The sequence below is a fragment of the Gossypium hirsutum genome, chromosome A02 (genome assembly GCF_007990345.1).
Source record: "Gossypium hirsutum isolate 1008001.06 chromosome A02, Gossypium_hirsutum_v2.1, whole genome shotgun sequence".
NCBI classification, from domain to species: Eukaryota; Viridiplantae; Streptophyta; class Magnoliopsida; order Malvales; family Malvaceae; genus Gossypium; species Gossypium hirsutum.
In genome coordinates, this window is record NC_053425.1 from 26,814,208 (window position 1) to 26,836,574 (window position 22,367).

The following is a 22,367-nucleotide window of genomic DNA, read 5'->3' on the forward strand; positions in this document are numbered from 1 at the left end:
TCGAGTCTCTTCTCTTTCCCTAAACCAAACCATTCTATCCATTTTCTTTTTTCTTTTTGGCTTTTATTTTCTTTGTTTCCTAATTATGTTTATTTTCTTATTTCCAGGCCAAATTCAAATTTCATTGCTCCAAAGCAATTTGAATACAATCTTGGTCCATTGTCTTATCACTTCCAATGCCCCCTATCCAATCCCAGAGAAAGGCCTTCTAGCATTGCTTGCGCCTCCACATAAAAGACCATGGATAAGTCTACACTATAGGAAAATAGGCCTTTAGCGGCATTTGGACAAAAAACGCTGCCAATGTTATATATTAGTGGCGCTAGAAGGAAAACGCTTCAAAAAGTTGAGTAATAATGGCGTTTTTGGTCCAAACACCGCTAAAAGTTGAGCGATAGTGGTGTTTTTTTCCAAACACCGCTAATATATATTAAAAATATTGAAGAACGGTGTCATTTTATGTTGCGTATTTAGTGGCATTTTCAAAAAAAAAACACTGAAAAAAATATTAATTATTTAAACGACCCCATTTTAGCTTTGTTATTAGTGATGCATTTTATAAAACATCGCAAAAGGTATGCATTACCGGCGTTTTCACTGAAAACGCCACAAACATATATTAAGAGATTGCAAAACGGCGACATTTATAGCCTTTTTATTAGTTGCGTTTTGCTTAAAACGCCGCAAATATGTATTAAGTGTTTTAAAAAGCGACGTCGTTTTATGCTTTATTTTTAGTGGCGTTTTGTGTAAAACGCCGCAAAACGTTTTCATTAGTGGTGTTTTTGTGAAGCACCGCAAAATTTTATTACGCTCAAATTAAACGATGTCGTTTTTTTGGGCCCTGAATTTCCTTTACTTTCCCCCAATTTAGATTTCCCCAATTTTTTCACCAACGTCCCAACTTTTTTTCCCCCAATTTCCCCTAAGTTCTTCTTCCCCAAAATTTTTTCCCTAATTTCCCAACTTCCAAAATCAATTTTGACTCTTCTCTCCGCCGTTTCAAAAGGTAATTATTTGCCTCTTCTCTCCACCGCCGTCGCTAGAAATTCGATTCCTAGAGGTATTTTAGTTTGCTCACTGAGTTGGTTTGGTATTTCAAACTGTTCTCACGTCAAAATTAACTCAATCTTCATTTCACCACTTTTACTTTGCTACTTATATTCTCAGTTCAGATTTGGGATTTTCAGCTCCACCATAACAGCTAGAGCTAGTGGACAAGTAGCAGGTTTCATTTTCCTCCATACTGTCATTCTTTCAGTGTTAATTACTAGGTAACACCCATTTCTTTTTCTTTAAGTGAAATAATATTTATCTTAATGGTAAATATATATCATATCATAAATGGTTTAAGTGAAATAATATTTATCTTAATGTGAAATAAACAAAACAACAATTGTCCTTTCGCTAATTAATCAAACAATTTCTTTTATTTTAATAGTCTTTCATATGCAAAATGAGCTCAAACCCTAAATATTTAAAAAGAAACTGAAAATGAAGCTTAGAAATGCCGTAAAGTCCTTGACCTCTTACTTTAATTTAAAACCTTTTTTATTCATTTTATTTTGTCTATAATTTAATATTTTATTGTTTGCTACACGCTAATTCTAAACATATAAGTACGTTAATTTACCCAAACATTTACTTTATTTTATTGATATGTACATATGGGTAATGTTGAATGTGAACAATGGAGTTATGTATAATGAATTAGGTATACGATTAATGTATAATATACCTTGAATATTAATTTTAATGTATAATATACATTTAATAATATATTTTTATATTTTTTACATAAATGAATTAGGTATACGTTTAATGTATAATATACCTTGAATATTAATTTTTTTATATTTTTCCTTTAATTTTATTCGTATATATTTTAAATCTTCCTACTATTCGTATATGACCTTATCTTCATTGTTTGCAGGTGAAATTTAATTTGATGGAATCAACTTTACCATCCAATTTACAATTTCTAAGAGGTATGTATATTTTATTTGTTAAATCCTTATTTGAAGTACAAGCTGAGAATCAAGAAAAATGATATAAAAAAGATGATAAAAAATCTGAATATCTAAACTAAAATTATTTCTGTCTACTTATGAATCAAAGAAGATTCTATCCAAGCAATGGAGGTTAATATTGCTTACAGTTGCAGAGTAGAGACTTGTTATGTTGTCGAAGAACTTTTTGTCATTGTTTCCTCTACAATACATAGATATAATAATACTCAAATTTAAAATTCATCAAGTACAAAACTTAGGTTCATCTACTGGAAAGCATTTAGTATGCATCTGTTTAGAGGAAATTTGCTTGAAAAGCTAAGAAACTTATATTTGAAAAGTGGAAAATTAAGCTTCTGATAAGTCATATTTAGGATTTAGCCTTTTGAAGAACCAGAACTTAAATAAGATATTTAGTTTCTTGCTTCATCAAAATTTAAGTATCAATATTTTCTATAAAACTCATAGTTCATAAATCCAGAAATAATATATAGAAAAAAGAATTCATTTTTGTGCCAACAAGTCTATGATTCTTTTTTAAGTTTGCTAAAAGTGAAATTCCTATATGACTACTGAATTTTGACTGTTGAATGCCATGTACTTTGATCTTTAGGTGCACTATCTATTGAAAGAACTTGTAAGGAAGCCGATTGCTGAAACACTTGTTGTAGTGTTTTTTTTTCTGTTGTTAGTTTCTGCACTTTCTTTTTCTGGAACTTGAAAAATGAATGATCTTGTGCTCATGCATATATGTTCTTATTTGAAATTGTCACTTGATTGATAAGTTTTTTAATGTTAGAAATAAGGAGAGAAGTTAAAAAGCTTGAATTTTCGAAATACAGGTTTCGAAATAGGTATTGTTTGCCATGTATAGGATCTTGTGATAATGTATTTCATTCTGGTTGTTCTCATGTATAGGAGCTTTCCTTGTTACTTCTTTAAACATCAATGAATCTTAGCTAGAAACCTAAAACCGACCAGCTTGTTGTGAAAGGAAGTTGTAGTACAAGGGCTTTTCCTTTTTTGCAATCAATTTGGAAGGGTTTTTTTGTTTCCATTTGTTTATAAATTGTTTTCAAGTTTATTACTATACATATTTTGAAATTAATTATTACATTTATTTTATTATTTTCGCTATTATGGAGATCAATATTTTATTAAAATATTAACATGATTTTTCAATATTTTGACTAAAAATATTAATTTATTACATGATTAAATACTCTCTTTTTGACTAAAAATATATATTTATTTCTAATTAATGTATATGTTTAATAATATTGAAAATTATAATGTTTTATTTTAATATTTAATATTTTTAAATGTATGCAAAAACTTAAAAATAAATTTTTTATCAATATAATAATATTTACCATTAATTAAATTTATTTTTATATAAAAATCAAATTACTTATCTTTTTAACAAAAAAATAATTTAAAAGCTTTTTAAAATGAAAAGTTATTTTTGTTAACCATCAAATTATAACCCATTCTTATCCTAAATAAAGAAAAAATAAGCATATAAAATGGATTTATAGTACTAGTATATTTTTTAAAAATTGATCGTTGTATGGCTTTCTCCGACCAGATATTAGATGACGAACTCGCCTAATTAATCCCCAAAATAAGTAACCACAAATTGAGCAGAGCGCTTTCGGGGTTCAAGCACATGGATAAGTTAAAATTTATAAATTAAAAGAGTATAATTAAAGGGTTAAAATTTAAAGTTAAAAATTAAAGATGATAATCATAACTTACATAAACATTTAATGAATAAAAGAAAACATTGGATCATAACTTACATAATACATAAATATATATGATATCTATGGACTTACATAACTTACATAAATATATATCATATCTATGGACTTACATAACTTACAAAAATATATATCATACCATAACTTACATAACTTACATAGTTTACACCCATTAGATACTTGATATGTATTATCTATTTTAGTACAATGACATGATTTAAATCAATTGAGAACATTTAAGTAACTGTAATTTTATTGTCAACTTTAGACTTCAAGAACTACGAAATGGATAAGAGTTGGATGAATTTGTCAAGGGTAAACAACGACTATCGAAATGGAGTACAAACTTTTCAAAATTTTGCATTTCAAAATGCAAGCCAAGAGAATATGATTCTTTGCCCATGTAAGAAGTGTGGCAACATCAATTGGCATTTTCGTGAAGTTGCCTATGAATATCTAATTGTTGATGGCTTTATTCGGGGGTATAAAAAATGGATTTTCCATGGAGAGTGTACAACTGGTAGAACCTCTTCAACGATTAATTAGGATTATCCTCATAGTGCTTACCATTAGTCTGTTAGAGAAGATGACATGGAAAGTATGTTGCAAGATGCATTTAATATACACAATCATGGTTTGCAATTGTTTCCACCTAACTTTATTGCATCCGATGATTGTAATATTGGTGAAAATGCTTTTATCGAAATGGGAAGAAGTGTACTTGATGAAGAGTCAAATAGAGAAGCGACGATGTTCTACAAGTTACTTAATAAAATGAATAAAGAACTTTACGAGGGATCAAAATATTCAAAAATGTCCTTCTGCATTCATCTATTTCACTTAAAATGTTTGGGAGGGTGGACCAAAAACTCTTTTACAAAATTCATGGTTGCCCAAATGATTGCATGTTGTATTGGGGTGATCGAAAAAACCAACAGTCTTGTCTTGTTTGCAGTAATTCTCACTGGATGAATAGGAATACAAAAGATGTGAATGAGGATGAAGGTGAGACACAGTCAAGAAAGAAGCTAGTCAAGATTTTGCAATATTTTCCACTAATACCAAGGTTTCAAAGGCTTTTTATGTCGTCAAAGACAGCCGAGTCTATGAGGTGGCATCATGATCAATGAATCGATGATGGATTATTAAGAAATTCTATGGATTCTTTAGCTTGGAAATCATTTGACAATAAATTTCCAAGCTTTGCAAGTGATCCACGAAATGTAAGGCTTGGGCTAGCATCTCACGGATTTAATCCTTTTAAAATCATGAGTACTTCGTACAGTACTTGGCCTGTAGTGCTTCTTCTTTACAATTTTCCTCCGTGGATTTGCATGAAGCAATCTTCTTTTATCTTATCAATGATTATCCCTAGAGAGAAAGGTCCCGAAAATGATATTGACATTTATATGCAACCACTTATTGAAGAGTTGAAATAGTAATGGACGGGTGTTGAAACATATGATGTCTTGAGAAAGGAGAACTTTTATTTACATACAACTTTATTATGAACTATTAATGATTTTCTGACTTATGCCAATTTATCTAGTTGGAGTACCAAAGGACGTTATGCTTGTCCTTGTTGTGCAACGCAAACATGTTCGAAATGGTTATATAATAGGAAGAAGTTCTCGTATATGGGGCATCGTCATGGTTAGATGGAAATCATGGATTTAGATTTCAGAGGACTCTATTTGATGGTACCGAAGAGTTTAGAGAAGCTCTTGAGCAGACCATTGGATCTGAAATCTTGTTCATATTAAAAGATATTAATTTCAGTTATGGGAAGATAAATCAACCACTCAACATGCAAACAAGGAGAAAACCGATGGAGGCGTATGTTGGCGATGTTGACTGGCAGATTGATGATGAATTTGATGAAGAGGATGATCCTAATAAGGCAAACTTGTGGAAAAAAAGAAGTATTTTTTTAGTTGCCTTATTGGGAGCATCACATTTTATGACACAATCTTGATGTCATACATATTGAAAAGAATGTTTCCGAGAACATCATTGAGACAATATTAAATGCCGATAGAAAATCAAAAGACAATTTTCAGAGTCAACTTGATCTAGTTGACATGGGAATTGGCGTGATCTTCATCCCCAAGTACTTTCGAATGAGAAATATCAGTTTTCACCTTCTATTTTTGTAATGTCGAAGAAAGAAAAAGAAGTGTTCTGTATGGTGTTAAAGGATATAAAGGTCCCAGATACGTATGCATCAAATATATCTCGATGTGTGAGTCTTAAAGATCAGAGATTATATTCCCTAAAATCACATGATTATCACATCTTGATGCAAGATTTACTGCCAGTTGCTTTATGGTGTTGTTTGTCAAAAAAGGTGACGTCTTGTATAATTGAACTATCCAATATAATGAAAGCTATTTGTGGCAAAGTTTTGAATGTTGAAGAACTTGAGAAAGTACAAGATCGAGTCGCATTGACTTTATGCAATTTGGAGAAGACTTTTCCACCTTCCTTCTTCACTATTATGGTACACTTGCTAATCCATCTCCCTTATGAAGCAAAACTTGGTGGACCGGTTTTCTATTGGTGGATGTATCCTATAGAGAGGTGCTAATTTATTTGTAAAGTTTTTCATTCATTCATGAATATACCTTTAGTTAGAACTTCTGATAATGTTGAATATCCTATTTAGGTTCTTATTCAAATTGAAGTCTTATTGTCGTAATAAGCGTTATCCAGAAGGATCAATTGCTGAAGGTTACTTGGTAGAGGAGTGTATGACTTTCTGTTCTAGATATTTAGAAGATGTTGAAACAAGACTGAATAGACCAAGTAGAAATGCTGGGCTCACCGATCATAACTTAGCTGAAACTTATTTATTTCGAAGTTATGGAGAACCAATCAGTAAAGTTGAAATTGCACACTTAGATGATAGATCTTAGGTACAAGCACATCGATATGTTCTTTTTCACCATGATTCAATTGAACCATTACGTAAGTAAGTTTTAGAAATTAAAAAATATTCATGTTTTTAATTTCTTTATCTTCTAATCAAGTAGTCCACTTTTTAACATAGCGAGTACAAACAAGTCTTGAGATCTCGTTCACATTCTTGAAGATTACAACTCGAGAGATTCATATGTTATTCACAGAATCTTTTCATGAATGGTTAGGGCAAACGGTATGCAACTGAAGCTTTCAGAATAATGTTTTTTCATAACATTTATAATTAATTAATCAATTTACTTTCGATTCAATAAGTTTGGACTAGAAAGGACGTCAATGACGAAGTTAAATGGCTTTCCCTCTGAATAGAGTAGTAAAAAGAAATACCGCCTTTCTAATCAATGGATTTAGGTTTCATACAAAATCTCGCGAAAGATTAAGGAGGATTTAAAATTGTGGAATAGTTGTTAATTCTTCAATTACAAGTTATGCTAGTGCTAGGGACAGTAATACTATTAAGGGAAATATGGAGTATTACGGACTTCTTACTGACATTATTGAGTTGGATTACTGTGGCAAAAAAAAGGTTGTCTTATTTCGATGTGATTGGGCTGATGTTAATATTGCTCGCAGAATAAAAAAAGATCAATTTGGTTTTACAATGGTGAACTTCTCTCGATTAATTCACATTGGACAACAATTGATAGACAAGCCATATGTATTTTCTTCTCAAGTGAAACAAGTTTTTTACTCAAAAGATCCAATTGATGAAGGTTGGTACGTTGTACTCCGTAACACCCCTAGAAACTTGTTTGACATGGGCAATGGAAGTAAAGATGACATTGACGAAAGATTAGAAACTTTGCCTTTTCCAGAACAAAACTTAAATGAAAATATCCCTAGTACTAGTACACAATTTCAATGGGTTTTCCAGGATGTGGATGAAGATATTTACGAATTAGGATGTAGTAAGATTTTACAATTTTTTAATTATATGTCATATTATAATTAAATCTTGATCTTGTTTAATATTTCAACTATTTTAAGAATATATGTACTATTATTGTTGTAATTAGTTACTAAAATTTCAACTATTTTATGTGTATTGCAGATAAAATGTCTAGAAGAAGATTGCGAGATCTAAGTATTGTTCAAAATCATGCAGATTCAGAAGAAACAAATAGTGAACAACAAACTACTATTGGATCTTCGAATGTTCTGAATACAGCTGACGGACCTGCAGAAATTCAAAGTAATGTTAACATTAATTTACATGCGCGTTGACTTTTATTATTGATTTCTATTTCAAATTCTTATATTATAATATACGGACGTTAGGGCTGTATCTGTGATGTCACATAGAAGTGAGTTTTGTAAATCGCAGTTTTAATTAAAAAAGCTTGTTTATGTTAAAACCTTGTTTGTGGTTGTTTGGAAAAAACTATCTTGTTTGGAAAAAACTATCTTGATTAATCCAATTGCCAAATTACAAGTTCGTTAGTAAAACACGTTTTGTATTAGGTTGTTGTTATACTTTAAAACCTTGTCGTTGCGGAAGCTTTTGAATCAGGTTACGTAGCATGATAGTTGGAAATCATTTACTTTTTGAAAAGCCGCATCCTACAGCTAACAGGTATAAATCAAGTTAATAAAATCCCCAAATAAAAATAAAACTTAAAATGGCTTTATTGCATAAAATACCCCAAATAAATCTACTTTTACTAAAGTCAAAACAAAATTACAGATAGTGGTGTGGCCGTCTTCGAGTCCCTCGCAGCAGCGACCCACCTAAGGATTACGTACATAGTTAAGCAGAAAAGGTGAGTTATGAAACTCAGTGTGTAATCCCTAATAATATACAATCAAACATATAGTGCTGAACAGTCTGGGCTTAAGCCCATATTAGTAGTAATATCAATGTGGGCCTTAGCCCATTGCAGTAGCAGTAACAATGTGGGCCTTAGCCCAATTCAATACCATATCAGAAATGCATAAAGAGATCCTACCCAACCATCCTCTACACCCCACTCCGTCTAGCCCTACACTCCATGTGGGGAATAAATCGACTCACCCATCCTTACACTCCAAAATAAAGTACCAGTTTCGGCACTAACAGTATTTTCAGCAGAGCTGCCAATATTAGGCTTATAGCCTTTCAGTACACTTCCTCCAATAATATATATCCCACCCAATGCAATGCAATATAATATAAGTGAACATACAATAAAAATGGCATGCTCAAACAGTCATACAACACATAGGGGTATTTTCATCATTTACCTCATAGGGGTAAAACAATCATTTCATTAATTAGGGTTTAGGTATACTTACTGACCCAACGGTAGGTCCATAGTCGTCTCGTGCGACCTGCGCAACCTTAACAGTTAACTAGTAAAAATGGGCCCAAGCCCATAATACGACCCATGTGGGCCCACACACTCATGTGGCCCAAATAAGCCCAAATAATGACTTTGGCCGTGCAAACAACACAGCCGGCCCAAAATTTTCCATATTTCCGTGTGGTTTGCCCATGCGGAACCCACGAGCCCAAGAGGCCCACACAGTCCATCTCAGCCCAAGGTGGCCTAAACTGACCCATGCTCACGAGATCGCTCGTGGGGGTCTCTACAGTCAGATGCTCATGTTTATGCACTTAGATGACCACACAAACGTGCGTTTGCTCGCGTGGCATTGGTGATAATAGTTTTTCAGCTTTTTCTGTATAATGATTGAGTCAGTGTGGTTACACACCTTTTTGCGATAAGTGAGCAAATCTCCACAACGCCAACCTAGACCCAAATATGACCCACTATTAGTCCTCACTGTTAGTCCTCAAATTGATAGGGTCCTCATATAACACTTAAATCCCCAATCGAACTATCCACTTACCTTGACTAAACAAGTAGGGTTTACTCCTCCCTTAAGCTATCGATCACCCACTCCTTGTCAAGGATCTGTATTAGAACTTGACCTTGTTACGCATCACCCTAAAAATGAACCACTTAAACCAAGTGAACCACTTACTGAAAATAGAACCACGAATGGAGGGAAGCAATCGGCTCACAGTCTCCCCCAAAAGAACGTCAACACAAAAGGCAACACAACCACAGACGCTTCCCTAAGAACCGCTGGCCAGAAGAGAAAGTGTTAGAAAAAGGCTTATAGATTTGGCAAAATAGGAAAGGGGTGAACAGAAGAAAGTTAAGATAACAACACTTACCACAAGCTCAGCAGAGAAGACACAAGAAGAATTCAGCACACAAAGGAATAATTGCAAAATCAATATTCGGTGTACTTGAGAAGCGACGGAAGAAGAGGAAGAAGAACCGACTACCCCAGACTAAACCGAAAAGGTTTAGAAGCCATGAAGGTACCAGATAATCGGCCAATCAGGGCAGCCACTAGAGACGGGATGTGAGGGAGAAGAAAGAAAATGCAAACTACAAGTACCAAAAAATATTCTCACAACGCAACTCGTTTTTCTAAAATAAACGAAAGAAACCACAATATGCAAAAACCCAAAAAGAGGAAAAAAGAAAGAAAGTTACCAAAAGAACAAAAGCTAACAAAATGAGCAACCAAAAACACTCAGTTTCGGCAATCCCCCAGCCAAAACTGAACTAGCAACAAGGGGACTCCCGCATTCGGCCACTACTACCACACTTCCCCAACTTCCTTTAAATTTCTCTTTGAATCTCTCCCACATCACTCCAACAGAAAACAATCCCAATCCCCTTCAAATCTCCTAACTTTTTTCCCCCCAACACTCCCAAAATCTCTCCACCCTTTCCTAACTCAGACTTTTACTGAAACACAACCTCTTGGCACCCAACTCAGAAAAAATATTAACCTCCTTGCGCATACAAGTACTCAAACCTAGGTTTCTTTGCAGAAGTGATCATGCCTCTATCCCCTTGGCCAATAAACTTTTTATGACACAACCCTACCACATTTATTTAAGAAGCTCATTATCAGGCGGCAAGGTTTACTCAAGCAAAAATTTAAAATTTATACAAGCCAAGGTTTGAACTCAGGACCTCTACCACACTCCTCAGGACACTCAACCATTGAAACAAGCATGTATTTATATCATACAATATACAAAATTAAATACCCAAATTTTGGGGCGTTACAAATTTTTAGCTGAAAGTGGTGGGACGCACAGAACTCAAGGACGTACACTACTAAAAGATTTATACGAGTTAAATTCTGTCGAGTGTGTCAAAGTAACTAGAAACAGTCTTGGTCAGCCTGTTGGATCAGAAGCTCGACTTTTAGCAGGGTACTTGGGCATCATAGCATGAAATGCAAATCTGTTACCTATCAACTACAAGTCATGGCATTATATGTCTGATAGTAACAAAAATAAAGCTCTCGATAATATTAAGGAAATAATGTGAATGTAATTTATAATACTTTGGTTTAAGTTTAATTTATATTTATTTTCTAAACTTGTGTTTTTTGTAGGAGACATTTGCTTTAGAGGTCTTGGATAATTATGTTAAGAAGGCATAAGGAAAAAAAATGGAGAGACCATAAAAGTTCTTTAAAGAAGGAATATTTTAAGAAAAATATAAGCCTCGAAGAGAAATTGCAAAATGTCCCGCCAGGAATGCTGAGGTACTAATGGGAAGATGCAATTAGATTTTGGAATTCAAAGAAAGGAGAGGTATTTCATACTTCTAAACTCTTATAATTATTTTGGTTTATAGTATTTACTATATACGTAATAATAATTTCATAATGTAGGATAGTGGGCGAGTTGGAACAACAAGTAGGCAAAAATAAAAATTCACACACACGGCTGGGTTGAAAAGTTTTGCTTGTGTAACTGAGGTCAAGGTATTTTGAATTTATTAACTTATGTCAAATATTAATTACTTTCTAATAAATTATATTTTTACTACTACATTGTAGGAACTGTCGTCTGGTCAAAAAGTTGGACGCCTTCAGTTTTTTGACATTACACATAGAAAGAAAGATGGATCTCTTATGACTTCTGAAGCTACAGAAATTATGGTATATTTACTTAATAAAATTTGAATTATTTTAAATATTTATAATGTTTAATTATAATGGTTTAATTCATCGTTTGTAATGTAAATAATGTTAAATTATGTTGCATTTGTTTTTATTAGATATTTCATTTCTAACTCTTTGATTGATTTATTAGGAGAAACTAAAGGATAAAAATGCAGAGTATGAAGCGATTGCTTTAAGTGATAGTTCTGTTAATCTTGACGACATTGATAATCGAATTATTACTGAAGTTTTGGGTCCTGAAAGGTATGGTCGGGTTTGATTTCAATGATCTTTTTTTAACCCAACCTAATGTTTTGGATCCATCTCACAGCAATACATGCCTTCAGGGAGTCAGGCTCAAGCTGAAGTTCAAAGGTTAAGAGACCAAATGGCTCAGATGCAAGTAAGCACAGTTGAGCAAATTGTTCAACTTAAAGCGGAGGCAACATCGAGAGAAGTAGAGGTTCAAAGAAAATATGAAGAACTCCAGCTACAACTTAAAGCAAAAGCAGCAGCGAGGAAGCAGAGCAAAGGAAAAAATACGATGCCCTCCAGCAACAACTTTAGAATATGATGAAGATGTTTCAGTAGTCGCAGAATCCGCCATCTTAGACATTTGTTTTCTTATTGTAAAAATATTTTAACATTATAACCTTTAACATTATTGTAAGAATATTTTGTTATTTCATTTATTAATTTAGATCATATATCTTTCTTTGGATTTAAAATATCATTTAGATTTGTTTTTTTTTGGTTGGATTTGTATTTTTTATTTTTGGTTATTACAGGAAGGGTTTTATATGAATAAAAACGGGATGTTGGAAATCTGCCAAAGTTAGCGGCGTTTTTAGTAAAAGTGCCGCTGAAGGCCACATTCTATAGCAGCGTTTATGGTGAAAGTGCCGCTAAAGGTCACATTCTATAGCAGCATTTATGGGACAAGTGTTGCTAAAGGCCACATTCTATAACGATGTTTGTGGAAAAAGCGCCACTAAAAGCCACGTTCTATAGTGGCGTTTGTGGGACAAGTGCCACTAAAGGCCACGTTCTATAGTGGTGTTTGTGCGAAAAGCGTCACTAAAGGCCACGTTCTAACGGCGTTTGTGGGAAAAGCGCCGCTAAAGGCCACATTCTATAGAAGCATTTGTGGGAAAAGTGCCGCTAAAGGTCACGTTCTATAGTGATGCTTTTTCAAATAAATGCAGCAAAATTTAGCGGTGTTGTCTATAACGGTGTTTTTTGCGGCGCTAATAAAACGCCACTATAGGCCCAAAAAAGTGCCAGTAAAAACCTATTTTAATGTAGTGCTAGTATCTACTCAAAGCCAAAAATGCAGTAATCATTGGAACTTCAAAGTAAACCCCCAATTGTCGTCGCCTATTCTCCGATTAAGGTCACGGATCCATCTGTATTAATTTCACCCAACCATCCTTGAGAGGGAACCATTTCTTCTCACCTACCAAACTAAAGGTCAGTTGTTCCATTCAACATCCATAATAAACAGATTTGGCCCACGACATGCTAGCAACTACCATCTCTACTACTATTATGCCCATCATTAAAAGCAAAACCATTCTTGCACTTCCATAATTTCCAAATGCAAATTGCAAATAATGAACTGATACAATCAACTTATTTGGCGACTAGTGTACCTGAATTCGTCAAATTCCAAATTAACCAATCTTTTAACAAAAAAGAAAAGAAAACATGGCAAACTTGGCTTGGAACAAGTAATCCACAAACCTATCGCGCAAAACTACAATCTCAAATAACATGAAGACATGTCTCTAGACTATCCCTACATCTAAGGCAATAATTGTCAAAACCCATAACTCGCCAAAATCGTTCACCATTAGTTATTGAAATGGTGTATTTTGACTAGTATAACCCTTAGAAAAATTGCCCAAGAAAAATCTCGATAGTATTGGCACAAAAAAATCATAAGGGTTATTGGGGAAATATTTCTACATTAGAGTTCAAAGCATGGATAAAAATAAACCGAGTAGGAAAAAGATATTTGAATTGGCTATACTTTGCAAAAATAAATACTATTTTCATATATATATTTTGATGAATAAATATATTTAATTTTATTTAACTTATTTACTTTGTAATTTATTAAACTAGTCTCTTAAAATGTAAATAACTACAAATTGTTTAAATCTCTAGATAGAGTTATATATTTAGGCAAATCCTCATAATGTTTATGCTCTGATCCAATCTCATGTATCAAGCTAGCTCAAGTATGTTTTTCTTTTCTTGCATGTTTATTTCCTATTTTTAGTTTTAGTTTCAATTTTTGGGTAGTTTGCTTGAGGACAAGCAAAGACTTAATTGTGGGGGTATTTGACCTACCGTCAAATGTAGTAGTTAATTTGAGTTCATTCTTAAGGAGCTTTTTTTATATGCAATTTAGGATTTTATATTACGTTTTCAGTAATTAGGCCTTAGGATAGAAAACTAATAAAAATAAGTGTTTTTAACACATTTTGTAGGTGTTGTGACCCAATAGGCTAACACGCTTTAGGTTCTGCTAATTGATTCAATTGAGTGTGTAGGACGGAGATATAAAGGCCCAATTGACATGGAAGCAAAGATTAAGTGATGCATAAGCTTCCAAGGATGTTAAAGCATTAAAAGAATGGCACAAGGTTGTATGAGGGTGTGATGTCGTGCCATGCAAAGAGTGTGGCGTGACACAAGGCCAACGTGCTACCTAAGCTTATCAATGTTATCTTCATCTACGCAATCAAACTTATTCGAAGACCTAGGATGTGTCAAAAAGCTAATTTGGGCTGCCAACACCTCTATAAATAAGACCTTAAGGGATTGATGTAACTAAGTTGTCCTAGATGCCTTAAAAAACCCTCATAGTTTAGAAGTAGTTTTAAGTTTATTTTTTTCGGCTTTTCTTAACTTTCTTGTTTTTCTTCTTTAATCAGTTTTGATTTAAGACCTTATTTATTTAATTAAAGTATTTAGTTTCTATTTTTCTTTGCATTGATTTTATTTATTTATTCCAATAATGAGATTTGTTACTCCATTCCTCATTCGATATTCAATCCATGATTATTCTATTATTTTTTCTTCTCCGAATCGATCGTGTCTTTACATGGTTTATTCACTTGAGACAGAGATCATGAATAACATGAGTGGATAAATCCCTTAGAGGATATTAACAAGTGGATGAAGATGTGATTAATAAAGGATTTAGAGTTTTTCGAGAAGGATTAGTTGGTATAAATTATGTGATCTTAAATTGTTAGGCTTGACAACTCTAATAAATTATCATAGGCTAAATGAGGTCGGGAGATAAGTAGAATCGAGTAAATCATAATTTATCCTAGTTGAGAAAGTGAGGTCGGGAGATAAGCGAGTATCAACCAAACAATTAGTTAATTAGAGGTCGGGATGTAATAATTAATTAATCGATTACTAATCCATCTCTAAACCCTAATTCGAAGTTAGTTAGAAACCCTAAAGTGAGCTAATCTTCCTGATTAGTTCATTGATGTATTTTATTTGTTTATTTGTTTATTTATTTATTTATTTATTTTCGTTATTTATTTATCTTTATCTTTTTAACTCATTTTAGGATTTCTTGTAATATAGGAATTAACTATTACTACTTAGACTTATTATTGTAAAAATGTTTTCATTATTTATTCCATCCTCCCTTGTGTACAATCCTCAGAATATTTCCAAGTTTTTCGTTGTACAAACTATATTACAAATTGACCCATGCACTTGCGGACACCGCCGTTCTTAATTCTTATATTTTTGGTGTTATATTTATTCTGTAAACGATAGTGCATTTATAGGTAGTCACATTTACTTAATATTCTTTTATTTGTTTTCGTTGTAATTTAATGAACTAACCCATCTAATTTTAGAAGTGGTGAGTCAATTGTGTATCATGCTAGAGTTATATGTTTATGTACCTGATCTTGTTAATATATTTTTGTCCAACTTCCTGTATCACGATAACTCAAGTACATTTTCCTTTCTTGCATGTTTATTTCCAATTTCCAGTTGTTTTCTTTTCTAGCTTGCTTTGTTTTGTTTTTGTTAGTTTGCTTGAGGGCGAGCAAAGACTTTAGTGTGGGGGTATTTGGCATGACATCAAATGTTTTAGTTAATTTTCTATATTTCCACACTTAATGATCTTGTTTTCTAGCTATTTTAGTATTTATTATTGCATTTTTTATATTTAGTAGTTTAGTAGTAAAAGTTAGTAACATAAGTGTTTTTACACATTTTGTGAGTGTTAGTGACCTATTAGGTCAATACAAACCTTAAGTAGTTCTAATATGTTGATTTGATTGTGTAGGATGATGAATTACAGGCCCAATAGATCTAGGAACTTAGGACAAGTGATGCACAAGCTTCCCAAGCTGTTAAAGCACGACATGAACCCAAGAGTGCATAAAATTGATGTTGTGTCACGTCATAGCTTGTGTATGGCGCGACATAAGATCGAGGTGGAGCCCAAGCATGTTAAGGCTATTTTTTTGCACAATCAATTCTATACGAAGACTTAGGGCATGTCGAAGACCTAATTTGGGCTACCAACACTCTTAGAAATAAAACCTTAGGGGTTTGATGTAACTAAGTTGTCTTAGACATATCCTAAAATCCTCGTAGTTTAAGAGTAGGACTTAGATTAAGTTTTCATTTACTTTTCTAAAACGCTTTGCTTTTCTCTCTTGGAACCGATTTCAATCTAATATTTTTTTTATAATATTGAAGTATTTCAATTTATTCTTCTTTGCAAGTGATGAGATTTGTTTTTCCAAACGAGAGATTTGTTATTCCACTCTTAACTGAGACAAATCAGGATTATTCTAAATCTCTTTTCTATTTCGGTTTAATCATGTTATTTATATGTTTATTTCAATTGAGATTGAGATTATGAATGCCATGAGTAGCTAAATCCATTAGGGAAGATTACTGAGTGGATGAAGACGTGATTAATGAAGGATTAAGGGTTTGTTAATAAGATTAGTTGGTATAAATTACGCGTTCCTAAACATTAGGCTTGACAGCCTTAGGAAGTAATCAAGGGTAGGAGATAAGTTTACCGATTAAATCGTAATTTATCTTGGTTGAGAAAGTAAGGTTGAGAGATAAACTAGTATCAACCAATTAATTAATCAGTTAAAGGCCGAGAGGCAATAATTGGTTAGTTAATAGTTAATCCACACTAAAACCCAAATTCGAAGTTAATTAAAACCCCTGAAACGAGTTAATCTTCCTGATTGGTTTAATCGATTTAGTCGTTGTTTATTTTATTATTTATTTATTTCAATTATTTAATTTCTAAAATCCATCTCTTTTATGATTTATTGTAATATATAATTTAATTACTACTATTTAAACTTATTATTGTGAAGAGGTTTTCAATAGATTTAATTTATCCTCCCTTCGATACGATTCTCAGAATACTTCCCTGTATTTCATTATAAGACGATACTATATTACAATTTGACCTGTATACTTGCGGACACCGCTGTTTTAATTTCATATATAAACTGGTGTAATATTTTTCAGTCAAACGTTCCCACGTTTGGCGGCGGTCACGTGGGCAAGTGGATTTACCAATCCATACTCACTTGCATTAGCCGCAAGAAGGTCGAGATGTTTTTCCCACTCCTCATGACTACCCTGTGTAAGAAGGTGAAGGTTCCAATGTCCTCAACAGAGCAGTTCGTGAAGCTAATGAAGAGTCTCATCAGCAATTAAATCTACACTCAGTACATCGAGATTCAATGGAAAGAAATCACCGAATGGAACCAACACCGAAAGAATAAGATGGATGTCCCGCAATCTCTAAAGTGGAAGAGTAAGGAGAAGAGCCAATCAAGCCAAGGGCTAAGCGACTTGCTTGACATGGAATCGGTAATCAAGTGGATGCAATAGATGTCAACGGTGAGCATCGATTACGAATAAAGGTACGAAATGCCAGTACCCAATCCATCATTGATAAAATACCCATCTATGCAATTATATAAGCAAGCCAAGTACAAGGAAGGGGAGGAGGATGAAGAAGACGAGGATGCCGAGAAAGAAGGACAATAGTTGACCCATGACTATGACTTCAACGATGCGTTTTTACCGGAACAACCATCAGTTGGAGGAGTCAAATTTCGCAACCCGAGCTAAAGCAGCCCTACCCAATCTACAGGTACGAAGGCTACTGAGATAGTTGCGGGTCGTAGGAAGGACCCAATCATTTTGGTGGATCAGCTAGCATTCGAATCTAATTAGAAATTTTGAACTTTTATTTATTTTTCTTATTTTGGGACTGTATAATTTGAATTTGGATGATTTTATTTTTATTTTTCTTTATTTATCTTATATTTGAAAAAAAAAGTGTGTTTATTATGTGTAGAAAGCACACAAATTAGACGACACTACAATATGGAGCTGAATCGGCACGAAGAGGACAACCATACTACTTCCAAGGAATTTAAATGCTTAAACCAAGTAGCCTCTTCTCTTATCTTTTGGGTACACATTAGAGACAATGTACCAAATAAAGTGTTGGGGTAACATAGATTTTTTTAATTTTTTTTTAAATTCTTAAATTTTTAATTGCTTTTAAATTTCAATTGTGTGTGCTTATTTGTGCTCGAGCTTTTAAAATTACAAGTGATTGATTAGGAGCATGTAAATAGGATTTTGTGTTTAAACTAAAAATTTAGCTCAAAGTAATTGATTTTAAGTTATGTAGTATTAAACTAATTAGTTTACTTTATTACACTGTAAATAGGTAAAAGTGTGTTAAGTATACCAAATGAAAAAAAATAAGTACATAAAAAGCATATATGTTTGTTTGAATTATAAGTTGTTAGAATGTTAAAAATTAGTTAATTGATTCTATGAATTGAGACATTTAGGGATGACCTAAGGCATTGTTTGATCACCACTAGAGCCAAAAAGCCGACCCTATGTATAAATTCCCTAGTACCTAATTTTAAGCCTAATTTTAATTTTCTTGATGAACCTCAAATGAAACCATGAGCTTAAGGCATAATTTCTTGATCCTTTTTCTTTTTGGTCCCAACATGAACTTAGATGTCGGACCATTAATATTGAGGGTTAGGTAAATACATCACGAAGGTTACAAAATAAAAAAAAAGAAAATCAAGAGTGAAAACTAAGGGATAGTATAGTATAATGAATATAAGATTCTTGTAAAGTTGTACTTTAGTTAAGAAAAAAATCAAGTAAAGAAAAGCTTTGTAAAGGCCAGGCGGGAAAATCTCGAGCGAACAAAAGCAAAGTGAGTAGAAAAGAAAAATAAAGAAAATTAGAAAAAAGAAAGAAAGAAAATACTCATTTTTACACAAAAGACTCGTTAAGATGATTGTACTTGTGAATATTATATTGTACCTTAGGAAAAGAAAGGCGAGAGAAGTAGATATAAGGTGAGGAGCTAAGGGATATAATTGGGGTAGTATCGGGGTCAATATAATGTGTCAAACTATTTTCGTGCTTAAATCATTTTGTAGAGTCAATTCTTCAATTCTGAACCAACCTAAGCCGCAGAACGTTACAAGCTGAAAAGTCCTATATGACCTAAGTGATACGATTCATGGATGAAAACTAAATTGAAAATTGATATTTCTGACCACTTGTATTCTTCGAACATAAATGTATATATGTGTCCTTTTTTAGATGGAATAATATGCATAGCATTCTTAAATTTGTTTACTTTGTAACTAGTAAACTATTGTGTTTGATATTGAAAATCGTAATTCAATTATATATCATGCTAGAATTACATGTTTAATCACATTGTCTTGTTTATATTGTTCCGAATCAACCTCGTGTATGAAGCATGCTCAAGCATCATTTAGTTATTGGATCTTTGTATTTTGCGTGTTTTTGTTTTGTTGCTTGAGGACAAGCAATGGCTTAAGTGTAGGGGAGTTGATTTGCCACAATTCGTTGTGGCAACTTAAGAGTCTTTTTGGCACTTAACGAGTTTTTTTCCTAACATTTTCACATGTTTTTATTATATTTTTTATTTTTATTAAGTTTAAGTTTAATTGCCGCAAAATAAGCATTTTTTTTTTTGCAATTTTTAGCCATATGATTACTTAATAGGCCAATATAGGCTTAAGGATGAACTAACAAGCTAATCAAGTGTGCAAACACATTTTTTGAGCTGAGAAAACGAATAACGATGGCAACGACTTGGCACTGGCATGTGGTTTCGCAACACTGGACTTCAAAGCGAAGGAATTTAGCCTCGAAAAGTAGTGTTGCTACAACAGCCTATTTTTCTGTGGTGTCGGAAGCAGTGGTTTTGAAACCATAATGCTGATGTAAAAACTCGTATATATTATTTAATTAATATAGTCACGAGGTCTTTAGGGTCATATTAAATTGTGGTTGGAAAATTTCCTCGTTTAGATAATTTAATAAGTAAAAAGGACTGAATCGCAAAAATACAAAAATTGAGTAGTTAAATTAAAGAGGCTAAAAAGGTAATATAACCCATGGGAATTTAGTTAGTGGAATTGAGTGATGATTTGCATAAGTGGATGGCTGAATTAGGCTTAAATATAAGTTAATTAGAGTTAATTAAGAAAGTTTTCAAAATTACAAAAATACCATAACATATATATTAATTTAACCTAAAGAAAGATGATATTTTTTTGGCAAACTCACCATCTTCCTCACGGTATAGCCAAGAAAACCTAGGGTTTTCATAGTTTTTCAATTGAAGCATTAATTGGTAACTGTTTTGATGTTTGTTTTTAATAATTTTTATGTTTTTTAACTCGTATTAGCTTAATATAGCTATTTCAAGGACTAATTTGTGAAGCTGTTAAATGTTGTAAATGTTGCCATTGATGAGTTGGGTTATTTTTTGAATTTTATGATGGAATATGAAGCTTTACTGTTTGGGTGGATTATATTGTAAAGTGGGTTTTGGTGATTTTAAAGTTTAGTGATTAAATTGTTTAAGTGTAAAAATTTTCAAGGATTTCAAGAGAAATATTCACAAGTGAATGTTGTTATGGTGTGTTATCAATTGATTATATTCAATTCTAGGGAAAATTGGGTTAATTGCATGTTTAGGGCTTGAGGACTAAATTAAGTATAAATGAAAGTTTAGAGTATTTTTGTAAAATATAAAAAAGGGACTTAATCACATAAATGACTTAAACTCTTTATTGACTCAGTTAATTAAATGAAATTATTATTTTAGATCACAAATGTATTGATAACTGAGGAAAGGACAAGGTAGCAGAGTAGTCTTTGTACTTTGGTTGTTATTACAAATTAGCCTCGTAAGTTTGTACTTCTAGTTTATGTATATTTAAGTTATGAAATACTAATATGATTTGATGTTGGGTCGGAATGTAAAATGATGTGATGATTAAATATTCTATTTTAAAAATATGGACCGTTCTGATAGCTAAGAATTCTACATAAGTTGCAGATTCTTGACAGCTTGTGTGAGCAGCATCGAGAACTAGTGAAATAACTAAATGTTATGTTCTGATGAATGAACCTTAACGATGGCTGAGAACCTGCATACGTTGTAGACCCTCGTCAGCTTGTGAGAGCAGCATTGCAAAATAGTGAATGTTCTGGATCTAGCTCGATTGAGCATTATTCTGTAAATTCTAAAAATGGCAAGCGAAGTAATTTGATCAGTTTAATGTAATGAAATTTGTAGCTCTTATCTATGGTGGATTGTGAATGACTAGAAATTCCTATTTGATACTCGTTTGTGCTGTTAAACTAAAATGTAGCAAGTTCTATCGTTATTTTACAAACTTACAAAGCTTTAAGTAAGCTTACCTTTGTTTGTCCTTTGTTTTGTAGATTTTATTTTTCCGTTAGTAGATCAGATCAAGCTCAAAGAATCACACTATCTCCAGGACTAATTTGGTAGATTTTGAATATCTTGGTTATATGGCATGTATAGGACTTTGTGTAGTAATAGTTTATGTAACATCCCGATTTTGGGACTAGTCAGAACAGTGATTTCGAAACCACGAATCCGAGGTCAGATAAATTATTTTTGATATTATTTTATGTGTTATAGCATGATTTTATAGATATTTGAAAAGTTTTGTGAATTAATTTAAGCAGTTGCATGCTTAATTTCGAAAAAGGGATTAAATTGCATCAAGAGTGAGAATTATGTTCTACTAGGCAAAAGTGTTATGTAGCTAAAGAAATTAGATGTGGAGGTCCTTATTGAGTAAATAGACCACTAATAATGGGTGGTGGATGTACATGGAGACAAAAAAAATTAAAATGGTCAAAGTTGGTGGCTTTAGGTGACTTAATAGGTAGAATAATAGTAAAATAAAAAGAAAAGCTATCATCTTTTTACTTCTCTTTCTTCTCCATCGGTTCTTAAAGGAAATGACCATGGAAGCTTGAAAATTTCAGCAACTTCTAACCCTCACAAGTAAGTGATTTTGATGGTCATTTTTGATGATTTTTTATATTTTTGGAACCCTTGTAGCTTAATCTAGCTAAAGAGGGGACTATTTTGCAAAATGGTTGAAAGTTTAGGGTTTTTCCAGGACAATATTCATGTTGTTCGCTGCATTTTTATGGAATAAAATGAATATTGGTTGTTAAATAAACAAGTTTTGTTAAATGATTTTCTTGAAAACAC

At 32.6% G+C, this 22,367-nt stretch overlaps 1 long non-coding RNA gene across 3 annotated transcripts; it reads left to right on the forward strand.

Moving 5' to 3' along the window:
* The first annotated feature begins 769 nt into the window (after window positions 1-769).
* Window positions 770-11,710, forward strand: LOC107951359 (uncharacterized). 3 transcript variants are annotated; one of them, XR_001698402.2, is made up of 7 exons: window positions 770-1,063; window positions 1,171-1,274; window positions 1,934-1,988; window positions 7,803-7,943; window positions 11,159-11,360; window positions 11,441-11,533; window positions 11,609-11,710. It is a non-coding gene; the product is annotated as an uncharacterized lncRNA (long non-coding RNA). The 3 variants fall into 3 exon arrangements; XR_001698403.2 differs by having other exon boundaries at window positions 11,446-11,533; XR_001698401.2 differs by lacking the exons at window positions 11,159-11,360; window positions 11,441-11,533; window positions 11,609-11,710 and having other exon boundaries at window positions 859-1,063; window positions 7,803-8,197.
* The last annotated feature ends 10,657 nt before the right edge of the window (window positions 11,711-22,367 follow it).